The sequence below is a fragment of the Sorex fumeus genome, unplaced genomic scaffold (genome assembly GCF_029834395.1).
Source record: "Sorex fumeus unplaced genomic scaffold, SorFum_2.1 ptg000013l, whole genome shotgun sequence".
NCBI classification, from domain to species: Eukaryota; Metazoa; Chordata; class Mammalia; order Eulipotyphla; family Soricidae; genus Sorex; species Sorex fumeus.
This window is the reverse complement of record NW_026606070.1, coordinates 25,745,729-25,761,327: the sequence shown is the minus strand read 5'-3', so window position 1 is coordinate 25,761,327 and position 15,599 is coordinate 25,745,729. Positions and strand designations below refer to the sequence as shown.

Genomic DNA, 15,599 nt, shown 5'->3' with positions numbered 1-15,599 from the left:
TGACTCAGCACTCAGGAATAACTCCTGGCAGGCTTGGAGGACCATATGGAATGCGAAAGATCTAACTTAGGACAGCTGTGTGCAAGGCAAGTGCTTTGTCCAATCCATTGTACTATCTCTCTAGAATTGCTGAATTTTAGAATTGCTAAGTTTGAAACTAATAGTGTAGTCACATCAAAGCATGCTTAATTGGTTTATGTATTTCTGGTGAAGGTGACATGTGCACAGTTAATATACACCTATATACCGTCTTGGACTGGAGTCCTCTTGGACTGGAGTCCAATAGCACAGCAGTAGGGCGTTTGTCTTGTGCGCGGCCGGCCACGCTGGCCCAAGTTCGATTCCTCTGCCCGTCTCAGAGAGCCCAGCAAGCTACTGAGAGTATATGATCCCCACGGCAGAGCCTGGCAAGCTCCTCATGACGTATTCAATATGCCAAACACGGTAACAACAAGTTTCATGGTGATGGAGACATTACTGGGCCTGCTCGAGCAAATTGATGAACAACGGGAGGACAGTGCTACAGTGCTACAGTGCTACCTGGCAGATCTGTAAGAGCAGCTGTATATTTGAGAATGGAAGTTAGCTATCTAATTATGTTTTGTTACTGCAGCATCTTATCTACTTGCAAAAAGAAGTTAGTGCATGAACACTATGCTGTAGAGGTTTAATAAACATTCTTAATCATTAATTTTCATTTTGGGGGGCGGGCACCAGCTGTGTTCAAGGCTTACTCCTGGCTTTGTGCCCAGGAATCACTCCTCGTGGCATTTGGAGGACCATGTGTGGTGTTGGGGCTCAAACCTAGATCAACCTCATGCAAGCCAAGTACCCTATGCACTGTACTATCCGGCTCTTTAAACATTAATTTCTCTATCAAATGCGCCATTGGTATAAAAATAAATCAATATAATTATTGGTTTGTGCAATATATATTATATATAACTGCATGTGTAACACATGCTTAATTAACAATATCATTAATGCATATTATAATCATATACATATATGGATCTATTTATATACACATGCATGTGCATATATACATTAATATACATACATCTGTTCATAGGTATATATCATTTATGCTATTATTTTAAAACTTGTATAAATATATAAATACATAATATGTTATGTTTCTTACATTAATCTTTCTTTTGTCTATTTTCCTTTATTTGAATATTTTAAATATTTTGTTTTCATCTCATAGCTTGATCTGATCAGTGTAGAAGTCACCCCTTTCCTATATATAGTTATCTGCATGACTTTTGACAACTCTCAAAATTGATTTCTGAAACTCTTAGATAACAATACCCTGATTTTCCTTTCTTCATGTAACTTTAGTTTATGTATTTCTAGTGAAGGTGACAGTTTACAGGACAGGTCATCTAACTGTAACTACTCAGATAATATAGTGTATTCCTGTGCTGCTTATAAATTTGAGATGTATTTATGACATATTTTGTTAATTAAAAGAATATTAAAAACGTATACATCTCCTAGATAAGATATAATCTCTATCATATTTTGAAGTGTTAGATAATAAGTGAACTATATTTTCATTAATATAAGAATGATATGATAAAGAAAAAGAGAAAAAATAATGTTTTTTAATAGTGTTAATAAATTGTTAAGTTTATATATCTGAATTAAATACTCTTTAGGTTAGGAGTATTTTAGTTATATAATGTAGTCTATGACTACCTCACCCCAAGTGCACAAAAAAATTATTATTAAGTCAACTCTATAGGATTTCTTTTTTTGTACCTAAAATATAACTATAAAATTATTGATTTTGTTCCTATTCCTAAACTTTTTTTCCCTTTAGCTCTCTGCCGTCTAGTGCTGTCTTTGTCCAATGATCTGTTATTATTTAAACTATTTGCATCACTTTCCAAGTTGATGTTTGATGTTATAATAGTATATTACTTACTTAATTGGGCTGGAGCAATAACCCAGAGTGTAGGGCGTTTCCCTTGCATGTAGCTGACCCGGATTCGATTCCTCTGTCCCTCTCAGAGAGCCGGGCAAGCTACTGAGAGTATCCTGCCTGCACGGCAGAGCCTGGCAAGCTTCTGTGTCGTATTCAATATGCCAAAAACAGTAGCAACAAGTCTCACAATGGAGACATTACTAGTGCCCGCTCAAACAAATTGAGGAACAATGGAAAGACAGTGCTACAGAGCCACTTACTTTATTGAATATTCCTACTAATTCATATTACTTACGTTCTATTTTATTTTTGCTTCACTAACCTGATGAAAATTGTTTCTTCTCTAATATAGCTTGACTAATTTATAAGCAAGAAAGATTTTTTTTTGGTAATGTTTTTTGGGTCACACCTGGATGTGCTCAGGAGTGACTCCCGATTCTATGCTCAGGGAGCACTCTTGGAAATGCTCAAGTGACTACATGTTCTGCTAGAGATTAAACAGATGTTGGCCTCATGCAAGACAAGTGCCTTATCTCTCCTTCAATCTCTCCAAACTCTGGTCAAAAGTATTTATTAAGCCTGTATGTTTACACAAATTCTAGTCACAAAGTACAGAGACTACATTTCTTCCAAAGATAACAATAGTCACAGTTTTATTGTCCTCTGCGATATTATGCTTCTGTACCAACATCTCTTGCTTTTTAGCAGGACTCATTTTCAGTGTAATGAAGTCAAAGATTCTTTGGAACTAGAAAATTATTTTTATATATGTTAAAATTAAATGAACTTTGGTATATTAGGCATATTAGGAGCTAATAGTACATAATATAAACAAAGAAATGTATTGCATATACTGCTTACATAAATATAGGAACTACTAAAATAATATATACTATGAAACATTTCTTACAGTCAGTTGCATCTTCTCACATTAAAAAATTTTGACATTGAAGAACATTTCCTTCAAAATGTCATTGGAATGAATATATTTATAAAACCAAATTAAGTATAAAATAAGGAATGATACATATATATAAACGGCAAAAAATATTATCATTATGTTTAAATGGCAATCAAGATTCATTATCCTTCAAATTTGAATTGACCTTACATTTCCTCCCTTGTTCACAATTATCATTTTTGGTCCTAAACAATCAACTAAACTCAAAGAGTGCTTAAAAATAAATGCGTAATTATAGATGATAGTGACAAGTTTCACAAATAATCTGGAAAACAACAAAATTCTAGATAATGTGTGAGGATCATTGAACTGTAAAAGGTCAAGGAGTTCAATATCACAAATATTTTAGTGTATCTGATTATACTGTAAACAATAAAATGTTAAAATATTCCCTTATAATTAAAATTAGAGTTCTTGTCCAGAGAAGATATAAATACGTTACTTTATGATAAGTAGTTTAGTGGATTTGGCAAAAGATAATACGGAAAAAAAAGACTAAATTGCATCTTACTTTATCTGGGTAAGTTACTGAAAAGTATCAATCACTAAAGTAATTTTTGGTATAGGTAATTCACTGTATGTAATATAAGGATATGTTAAATAGTGGGTGGAATTAGGGACACTATTTTAAGCACAGAATCTAGAATATACACAGGAATAAAAAATTTACTGCATATTGACATACTATCTCCAGGTCACACACCTTTATGTGTTAATAAAAGAATCAAATTAATTATTATTATAGTTATTTTGCTTAAGAGTGTATAGCTTATAACTAAAAGCTTGTAGCTTTTAGGAATAATGAGCTACCAGTACCAGCCTTGCCATAAAAATCAATAACTCTCCAACAGTGCTCATAGACTGTTCCTGTCTATTCTATGCCATGTGGTAAACTAAGTTCTATCATCAAGGTGTAAGCATCTATTGTAATTTGACGTAGTCTTTTGTTTGTTTCTTTATATACCGCATATTAATAAGATATTCTTGAATTTGACCTTCTTATATTTTGATTAATGTGGCACTCTCTAGTTCCCTATAGTTGGAAGATTTCTTCTTTTCTTAGATATGATTTTTCTAACATTAATATTCCATGGTATATATGTGTATGTGCATATAAACATATATGCACATATAAACGCATATCATCGATTTTCTTATCCAAACATTTATCACTGGACACCTGTGGTTTTTGCAGATCTTACTTATTGAAAATAAGACTGTGGAGCTGGAGATATAGTACAGGGGGTAGAGTGCTTAGCTTGCACAGGGCCAACTCGGGCTCAATACCCACATGGTCCATTGAGCCACACCATGAGTGAACCCTGACTGTAGAGTCAGGAGTAAGAGCTGGGCACATCTAGGTGTGATAAAAATACAAGCAAATAAAAAATACAACAACAAACAAACTCCCAACAGTAAAAATAAATATATATGCAATGAATACATGTATGCATATACATTTGCATATATATGTATATATATATATTTGAGAACTTGATGTGCTTGGGGGCTTGAGAGGTAGGAGTAGTTTTCTATATCAGTGGGTTATGTGTTCATTGTATTCTTTATCTTTTGATATGTATCCATAATATTTTTCTTAGAGGCTGAACCAGTTTATTATCTCTAAAATAGTGAATAAAGTTTCCTTTACTCTCCATCCTTGATAGCACTTAGATTCCAATCATTTTGATATCCTGACATAATATGCCATTGAGATTTTGATTTTGAAATCTATGGTAATCAGTGGTGAACTTATTTTTTTATCATTTTTGGATCACATCTGCCTGTTTTGAAGACTTCCTCCTGGCTTTGTGCTAATGAATCACTCCTAACAGTGCTCTATGAACCACACGTGGTGCTAGAGATTGATCTTGCATCAAGTGATTGCAAGGCAAGTACCTTACCCACTGATCATCTTTCCATTTGCTGATGAACATTTTTTAAAATGTATCTTTTGGCATCTGTATATCTCCTTTGTAGCTCTTCCCCCATTTTATGGGTTGTTTGGTTTTTTTTACATTTTAAATTCCGTGAGATCAGACGAGATCTGGAGTGATAGCACAGCGGTAGGGCGTTTGCCTTGCACACAAACAACACGGCCGACCCGAGTTCGATTCCTCCGCCCCTCTCGGAGAGCCCGGCAAGCTACCGAGAGTATCTCGCCCACAGGGCAGAGCCTGGCAAGCTCCCCGTGATGTATACGATACGCCAAACGCAGTAACAACAAAGTCTCCAATGGAGACGTTACTGGGCCTGCTCGAGCAAATCAACGAACAATGGGAGGGCCTTTACCTTTACCTTACCTTACCTTAAATTCTGTGAATGTTTTATATATTTGATATATTAACTCTGTCAGACAAAACGTGAACCAAACTTCTGTGAGCCATTGGACTGTACCTAGAATCCTGTTCTGTCCTGAATGTGGCTAATCTAGTTTCCCCAAGCATCTTGCTGGGTTCTTCAAGAATGAATCATCCCAGTATTGATATCTAATTATCCATGAAGCTCATCAAATACTTCATTGGTTCTCACCTTCAGTGCATTAACCTGTCCTTAGCTATACTCCTTCATTGGTTCTCACCTTCAGTGCATTAACCTCTCCTTAGCTATACTCCTAGGTGGTGCCAGAGAAACAGTACAGTGGTAAGGCACTTCCCTTCCATGCACCAGAACAGGTTTAGATTCCTGGCCTCCATATGGTCCATGCATTCCACCTGGAGTGATCCCTGAGTGCATTCAGGAGCAAGCCTGTAACAGTGCTGGGTATCAAAAAAAGAAAAATAAACAAGAACAATGAAAAAATACCCTTCAGTCAGTTTGTCAAAAATTTCTTGAAATCTTCTGGTAGTAGTTTATATTCAATGACCACTCTACCAATTGGGTATAAACCTCAAGGTGAATTTCATATATTTAGAGTTGAACACATTTTTTCTTTTTTATTCCTTTATTACTATAGCAATAAATAAAATTTTCCATATTATTTTATTAATTATCAGAATGTTGTATTAAAGTAACATTGTATTTTTATTAAAATTATGTATAACATTATGTTTCAGTGAATCTTTGGAAGTCAGTATGGTTGTAAATTACATTAAGTTAACCATTGAAAATCCAATTATGTCCTTCATACAATTGTTCCGTCAGTTCCAGTTTACCTACTTTTGTATCCCTTCTTTCTTGTAGTCACTCTTTTGTTTTAGAAATCAAAATTTTATTTTATTTAAGTCATGTGTTTGATTTACTTATATATCCCATATAAGTAAATTCATATTGTTTTTGTTTTCTATGTTTGAATTATTTCAGCAAGCACAATACTATCTAGGCCTCTGAAAATTATCAGGTTTTTAAATTTTTTATAGGTGAATCGTAAATAGCGTGATACAAAACACTTTCTTAATTTATTGTTTGTTGAATACTTCAGATGTTTCTTGATTATGAAAAGCAATATTGTAATAGACCACTAGTCATTTAGGACAGTTTCTGTTTTATTTTATGGATAATGCCCAGAAGTGAGTAACTGATATTATGTATAATTACTTTGTTTATATGTATGATTAAGAGAGTCCGGCAAGCTACCAGTATCCCGCAAGCAAGGCAGAGCCTGGCAAGCTCCCTTTGGCAATTCCATATGGCAAAAACAGTAACAACAAGTCTCACTTCGTGTTCCTGCAGCGAGCAGATGCCATTGGCTATCACATGACAGGGATGAATGGAGATATTACTGATGCACACTCAAGCAAATCGATGAACAATGCGATCACAGTGCTACAATGCAATGTTATGTATGATTACTTTGTCACATTCAACCATGCTATAAGATGGGGATTCTCACAGCCAATGATTGGATATATAAGGGACCACCAGAACCATACCTGGTGGTGACAGGGTGCCATGTGTTGATGAGATCAAACTCAGTGTATCTCACTAGACCTTAAGACATGTGCTCCCTTGGGACTAGAGCGATAGCACAGCAGGTAGGGTGTTTGCCTTGCATACAGCCAACCCGGGTTTGAATCCCAGCATCTAATATGGTCCCCTGAGCATGGCCAGAAGTAATTCCTGAGAGCAGAGCCATGAGTAACCCCTGTGCATCGCTGGGTGTGACCCTCCCTCAAAAAAAGATATGTGCTCCCCACATGAGCTATTTCCCTGGTATAGAATTTTTTTAAACTTTTTGGGTCATGCCTGGTGATGTTCCTGGGTTACTCATGGCTCTGCACTCCAGATTTATTCTTGGAAGTGCTCAGAAGACCATATGTGATGCTGTGGATCAACCTGGATCAGCCACGTGCAAAGCAAAGAACCTTCCTGCTGTATTATCTTTCTGGCCTCCCCATATAAATATGAAAGAAATGTTCATACAGTTTTTTATAATAGCTGTGTTGATGTACATATCTAACACCTCTATTGACACTTTATGTAACATTGCAATATTCATAATATAGTTCACAATATTTTTTTAAGTCTGTGACACATCTGAGTTATACTCCATATAATTCAATATTGTGGTCTAACAAAACTAAACTTTTGATTATGGGACATACGATGTATTTCAAATGTCCAGTTCATAAATATGCATATATGTAGAGATAAAGTATAAAATAAAGTCGCAGATAAATATTTTCAGCCTTTGGGAAGCAATCTAATTGTAATTTCGTGGTTTCTGGAAAGATTTAAGGAGAAATCTGTTTTAACAAGCCACTGGGGAAGAATACCATGTCAATAAGTAGACAAAGGAGTGATAAGCAGGAAATATATTCCAGTCAGAGAAAAATGGGCATTTTAAGTCATTGACTCTAAATAACTAATAGAAAACCAAATGCAATTAAACTCAGTGGATAAACTAAAATTTCAATTTTGAAAATAGAATGTGAAAATATTCATATAAGAATTTGTATAAAGGTAATAGATTGAACATATATGATTTCTATCATTCTCTGTCAACTTTTCACGTAAATGATATGACAGTATGATGAAAAAAAATTCACCAAAAAAGTAATACAAATAAAGATGTTGCAATAAAATCTTGAAAAATAGATCTGGATGAATGATTACTGACATTCTAATGTCAGTAATAAAGACAAGATATCTCAATCCTACAGAAGCAGTAGAAAAGATTCAGAAGACTTTAAAATGTCCAACTAAGCAATATAGCTCTCATTACCCATTGAAGAGCATGTTCTCCAATAAAAACTAATAGTCTCTAAAGGGATACAACATAATCATATCTTCTACAACATTTAAATCCCTGCAGTTTTTAAAATTTGTACATATTAAAATAAATATATGCATATACAGTTCATAAATTTACTTAATATATATAAACATGAAATATATGGTATAGATTAAACCTTATGTTGTATATAAATAAACTTCAAATACACATATTATTCATGTATCTAGGCTATGAAGGAAGAAGTCCAAAGGCTTTATATATAGGAAAAGAATCGAGCAATTTAAACAGAAACTTTATAACTGAGTTGTTACAATTAGGAGAGATTTGACAGTCCAGTTATAAATAGTAATTATAAATATGTTTAAATTTACAAAAATAAAAATGGGCACACTGAGTAAATCATGCGAAATAAAATATGTCAAATGTCTGGACTGGAAATGGAACTTTGAGATATTAAAAGTACAATATCTTGTGTGAAAAATTCACAAGGTTACCAGAAATTGATCTCTGTTAATACACACATAAATATGCACAAATTTAAATCAAACTTGAAAGATAGAGCAACAGTAATGATTCAACCTTATTTTAAAGAATAATAATAAAATTAGAATGCAGTCTAGTGGTAGATCTGTTGTACCTCTGGGTTAAATCCCTGGTACTGCAAAAAAAAAATGAAAATAAAAAAAGTAAAAGGAATAAAATTGAAAAGAATTTACAGTTTCATGAATATGTGAGACTATATTAAGAAGTTAGATATAAATAAATTGAAACTTAAAGATGGATAAGAACAATTTAGTTTGAAAAATAATGAGTCAAAAACATAACCAAAATAGGACTGTAGCACAGTAGCCCCGCTGTTCATCGATTTCCTTGAGTTGGCACCAGTAATGTCGCCATTGTGAGACTTGTTATTACTGTTTTTGGCATATCAAATACGTCACGGGTAGCTTGCCAGGCTCTGCCATACGGGCGAGATACTCTCTATAGCTTGCCGGGCTCTCCGAGAGGGGCGGAGGAATCGAACTCAGGTCGGCCATGTTGGCCGCTTGTAAGGCAAATGCCCTACCGCTGTGCTATCGCTCCAGCCCAAGTTGAGTTTACACTTATCAAAATGCTTTGACTCTTTTACTTAAAATCCATGCATTTAGCTCAATAAATTTATTAATTAAAATAAGTCAGATAGTGTAATATAATTTCTAATAAAATTTACAAGTCGAAAAATATTTAGCAAAATGTGAGAAAAAAAAATTTTACCATATGCAGGCAAGAGAAGTTGTATTTCTATATGAGCTTTCAGAAGGCCCCATCAAATTAAGAAGATAGTTCATATATATTAAAAGGGGTGGGGCTTAGAAAACATGGAAACCCAGAGAATAGACAGAGTAAATATAAGATTAAATAAATATTATATTTCAAAATGATGCATACCAAAGCCAAATCTGGTAGCACCTTAAGTGTCTAAGAATAGATGAGTGGATAATAAATTGTGATATATATGTATATATGTGCGAATTGAATGCTACTAAACTGTAAGATACGACATTTTGTAACTTGCCTCAGTGTAGATATACTTAGAGAGTATCTTGCTTAGAGATGTCAATCATAGAGAGAAAGAGAGAGAGAGAAAGAGAGAGAGAGAGAGAGAGAGAGAGAGGCAGAGAGAGAGAGATACAGACTTATGTCCCTCGTATGTGGGATTTAAACAATATTGTAAGGGCCACAGACATCAGAACTGAAGTATTAGTCTCTGGAGGGGTGAGATGGATGAGAGAGATTCTTGGAACATTGGTGGAAGGTAGCTGGCACATTGATGGTGCTATGGTGTGGCAATGATTTATGGATGAAGATATCATTAATTGTGATAAGTCATGGAATCCCAATAATTTTTTTTTTTTAAAACCCTTTAGAGAACAGTTAGTTCAGTTTTATAGTTGGGTTTGCAATTTTCACAACATAATCTTCAGGAAAACAAACTGAAAAGTCTCTCAGGTAGTTCTGCGGCTGCTATTGTAGAAAAATGGCAAACTAAAGTTTCTATCAGGGATCTGAAATATATACTTCATTTCCAATGAAACTGTCTCAGGGCATTGCAATTGTCATCAATTGATCACAAAGTGAACAAATTCATTTACTGACTCAAAATTGAGGTTCCTAGTCTTTACACAGTCATGACCTTCCCCATGAAATTTGACCACTACTGAACTCTTAATATCTTACAAGGATTTTTACCTAGTTTTTTTTTATTTTACATTAAATATGTGGAGTCATAGAATCGCACATTCTTTATATTGTTCATTTATTCTGTTATTGGGGCTGGAGCAATAGCACAGAAGGTAGGCCATTTGCCTTGCACGTGGTCGACCTGGGTTTGATTCCCAGCATCCCATATGGTCCCCAGAACACTGCCAGGAGTGATTCCTGAGTGCAAAGCCAAACTCCTGAGCATCGCCGGGTGTGACCCAAAATGCATTTATTCTGTTATTTCCTTGGGAGTTTATAATTGGCGTTGTGTTTTATTTACTCATTTTTTTCCCTTTTTGGGTAATACCTGGCAATGCACAGGGGTTACTCCTAGCTCTGCACTCAGGAATTACCCCTGGCGTTGCTCAGGGCACTATATGGAATCCTGGAAATCGACCCTGGGTCAGCTGTGTGCAAGGCAAACGCCCTACCGGCTGTGCTATTGCTCCAGCCCCTATGTTTTATTTCTTTAGATATGAAAAGTGACATAAAGAAAATATCTGATACCTTGCAGTATTAGGCTCTGTTTTCCACATAGAAAAACATGATAAACCACTGTTTACTAGCTTTCTTTTCTGATTTACTCCTCTTTCTCCTGCTATTCTTTCTTGGGATTGTCATCCAAATAGGATACTTATATTTGAATTCTTGGCTCAGAATCTGATTTTATTGAAATGAACACAAAGACAGTTTTAGTGTATTTACTGAAGCTTTGTTCAGATATCAAGGATTTATTTTACTGATTTTCTGACTCTTTCCACCCTCTGCAGTATTCTTTTGTTTCTGTGTCTATATCTGTTGTTCTTTTTCAGTGGACTTCCCTTGGGCATCCTTGTCTGGAAATGTCTTAATAAATCACTGCACAGAACTTCACCTCACATCTGGTTTCTAGGGATTATGTTTCAAACAACAATCTACTGTACGCATCCTCTAGTCTACAGTGATTTCCACTATTTATAACTATTATCTGAGAGATTTTAAACAGATGATTTCAAGCTATTTAATTTCTTTGATAGTTGAGAAATATTTATATGTATAATATTTTGCTTGGTTTATATTTATTTTTGGGATTCTCTGTTTTACCTTCCATGTGTATTTGCACAGATACAGGTTTAGTCATTTTCTATTCAATCTTTGCTTTTCACTGGGGTAAGCAGAATCCCTTATCAAGAACAGGGGAAGATATCTTAAAAAATTAAAATTGGGAAGATATTTTAACTTTTCTATTTAAAGAAAGTGTTATTGATGAATTAGTTGGTCACCTTTAAAACTTTATGACTGAAGGCTGAGGAGATGGCAAAAGCAGTAGACCTTGGTCTCCGTGTGACTCTTGACACCACATGCCCTTAGCACCTGTTGCATTTAACATTTAAATGCGGCAGCAACTCTCCTCTCCTTCTTGCCCCTCACCACTCATACCTCTCTTCCTGACACACACATAGAGCAGATCTTTTAGATGGGAATTTACTTTAGGTTGTAAATAGCCATTATTCAACTTCTAGGTATGTTCTGTGTGGTGAATTTCAACCACTGGACTGTGAACCAGTTCTAGATTGAATGTTTAAGAAGTCTGAAAACCACTAGACTAGAACAATAATTGTTACCTGTGCATTTGAGCACCAGAGTATCAAATGGTTCTATTGATATCACAACAATTTTCATGAGATAAGATAATTCTTAATTCATATGGTGTTAATTCTCAGATTTTGTGAAAATAATTTTTGTTTGTCTGAATCTTATGTTCCTTATCATTTATCTAGTTGATTTCTTTCAGACATGAGATAATCTTTTATAAATAGTGGCACAAGAAAGTGGTATTATATAATTGACAGAACAATACTTGAAATTCTGTATTTATTCATATTTTAAATAAAATAGTTAAAACAGCTTCTAGTATTCCTTATTTGTCAAATTTTTAAATTCCTTCATATTTTTATGGTGAATCTTTATTTTTGATATTGAGTTTAAAAAAATTATAACTTCAAATAAAATAATTATTTATTATATTCAAACATGTGTTCTCTCCGAATATTATTCAGATGCATAAATCTACATTAATAAAGTAAAAGCATTAGAGATATAAAACCTTTTAAATACTTAGGAAGTTAAAGTTTAAAAGTTGGTAAGATGCTAAAGATTTATAGAAATAATATAATTTCTTTCTGTCTCCCTCCCTCCCTCCCTCCTTCTTTTCTCTCTTCCTTCCTCCCTTCTTTCCTTTCTCCCTTCTTTCCTCTCTTCCTCCCTCCCTCCCTTCCTTCCTTCCTTCCTTCCTTCCTTCCTTCCTTCCTTCCTTCCTTCCTCCCTTCCTTCCTTCCTTCCTCTCGTCCTTCCTCCCTTCTCTTCTTCCTTCTTTCTTCCTTCCTCTCGCTCTTCCTTTCTTCCTCCCTTCCTCCCTTCCTTCCTCTCTTCCTTCCTTTCTTCCACCCTTCCTCCCTACCTTCCTTCCTCCCTTTCTTCCTTCCTTCCTTCCTTCCTTCCTTCCTTCCTTCCTTCCTCCTTTCCTTCCTTCCTTCCTTCCTCCCTTCCCCCCTTCCTCTCTTCCTTCCTTTCTTCCTCCCTTCCTCCCTTCCTTCCTTCCTCTCTTCCTTCCTTCCTTGCTTCCTTCCTTTCTCCCTACTTTTCTCTCTTCCTTCCTTCTTTCCTTCCTTCCTCCCTTCCTTTCTCCCTCCCTCCCTCCCTCACTTCCTTTATTCCTCTTTTCCTTCCTTCCTCTCTTCCTTTCTTCTTCCCTCACTTCCTTCCTTCCTCTCTTCCTTCTTTCCTCCATCCCTTCCTTCCTTCCTCCCTTCCTTCCTTCCTCCCTTCCTTCCCTCCTTCCCTCCTTCCCTCCTTCCTTCCTTCCTTCCTTCCTCCCTTCCTTCCCTCCTTCCCTCCTTCCCTCCTTCCCTCCCTCCCTCCCTCCCTCCCTCCCTCCCTCCCTCCCTCCCTCCCTCCTTCCTTCCTTCCTTCCTTCTTTCCTTCCTTCCTTCCTTTCTTCCTTCTTCCCCCCTTCCCTCCTTCCCTCCTTCCCTCCTTCCCTCCTTCCTTCCTCTCTTCCTTCCCTCCTTCCCTCCTTCCCTCCCTCCCTCCCTCCCTCTCTCCCTCCCTCCCTCCCTCCCTCCCTCCCTCCTTCCTTCCTTCCTTCCTTCCTTCCTTCCTTCCTTCCTTCCTTCCTTCTTCCCTCCCTCCGTCCCTCCCTCCCTCCCTCCCCATCCCTCCTTCCTTTCTTCCTTCCTTCCCTCCCATCTTTCTTTCTACCAAGGAGAATGTGAACACAGTCCCCCACTACCACAAATTAATGCAGTAGAGTTTCCCATGTTTGGGAAAATTTCAGGGATCAGCACAACCCGTAAAATGGATAAATCTCACCCTGGGAAAACCACCTTTGTGATCATCGTATGTCCCCTGTCAGGTAAGTATATATAATAATTTCTTCATCTCCCCAATCCTGAATGACAAATGCTTAGAAAATGCATATTTCTTATTCATTCAATTATGTATATAGTTCATAGACATTTACTCAAAGGGAAAATTAGCATGACTGAGTCATACAACGATGTAGCTTGAAGAGTATCCTAATATTGACTGTGAAAGTATCATCTTTAAATATAATTATGCATAACTAATAACCAAATCATGATAGTTCCAAAGCCCTATATCTAACTCTAATGCGATTTAAACCACACTTTTCAAGATTTTTTTCTTTTCACATAAAATGTTTTAGGAACCAGAAAGAACAGAGTCCAAACTCTCAATATGAAAGATGAAGAGCTGAGTTAGAAGCATCAAAAAATGTGCTCATTATCATATAACAAGTCATTTTTAATGTTAAATTTTATTGCAGATAAAAGCCTCTTGGGTTACAGATAAAAATCTCTCTCATAAGGAAAATTTAGCTGAATTTGAGTTATTTCTAACCATTCACTCACAACCTGAATATAGCATATTGTTGCAGTTTTATTAAAATACATTTCAAGATAATAAAGATTATTGAATATTTTATGTATATGGAGATATGTTCTTGCTTACTTTCAAATCAGTGTTAAATCCTTAGAGTTATCTGATAATCTTTTGAAAACTGGTAATAAATTTAAATCAGCTATCTCCATTGTAATATTTCTGTATACTATTTCTACGATATGACAGGAATAAATATTTAATAAGCAAATTAGCTTTATTATATTCCATTATATTGCATCAATCTTTTAATAATATTAAATAATAGAAATATAATTAGACTAAGAAAATAAAACCATAGCCTCAACAATCACGTTAAATATTCAGGTATCTCTTATAGATTATATGCTCTTATTCTCCTTTTATGGATACTAAATTAAATTGACCTGTTCCAACATCATAAATACATTATAAACAAATTTGGGAAAAACAGATAACATACTAACAGAAAAGAGATATTTTATATAACATATTACATGTCATTTTCTGTGTATTTAAATATTTATATATAACAGTAAAAATCTAATAATATCAGGAAGTCAAAATATGAACAGTATAAAACTCTTATCAATTTTATTCTCTCTACTTGACATATTCAAGCAAAAATAAAAATAATTTCCATCCCCATCCCCCACCCTAGAGATCACAACTAGTGGAGCTTTTCTGATCATCTCTGTATATCTAGGGGCATCAGAACTTGAACTCATGATCATGTGCTTGCCAGATAATACCCTTGAGTCACTAAATCTTCTTCCAGTCCCTAAAACTACCATTTTAATTATTTTTGAAATGGGTATAACTGGAGAATCTAATTTAAGTGGGAGAAAATTAAGTTGTTTTGGATAATAAAGGGACACAAGGGGCCAGAGGTAGGCCAGGGGAAGAAAGATAATGATATTCAAATAATAAGTGTTCAGAGGAAACTTCATGAAAAGGATGATTAAGAAGACTTTATTTAGAGGAGTGAGAGATTATATAGCAGTTAAGGCATATGCCTCGTACATGGCTGACCTGGGTTTGATTCCTTGTACCCCATATGGTCTTCCAAAGCCAAGTTTTAAAGAGCATGTTGAGAAAAATAAGGAGTTACATTCTTCGTAAATATGTAAATGGGTACAATCATTTGGAAAACGTCACAACAATTCCTTTGAAAACAAAAGGGAAGCAATATTTGATATGATAACTGGATTTGGGGGCATCTAAAGAATATAACGTTAGCACAGTAGGTATAAACATAGACCAATATTCATTGCATATTATATATATATAGCAGAGAAGATATGGAAGTAACCAATGTTTGCATTCTTAGACGATTGGAATAAAAATTTGTAGTGCATTTAAACAATTAA

At 35.2% G+C, this 15,599-nt stretch overlaps 1 non-coding gene across 1 annotated transcript; it reads right to left on the bottom strand.

Annotated features, from left to right (window-relative positions):
* Nucleotides 1–13,552: 13,552 nt before the first annotated feature.
* On the bottom strand, nt 13,553–13,713 carry LOC130020847 (U1 spliceosomal RNA). Its single transcript, XR_008792049.1, has one exon. It is a non-coding gene; the product is annotated as a U1 spliceosomal RNA (small nuclear RNA).
* Between the last annotated feature and the right edge of the window lie 1,886 nt (nt 13,714–15,599).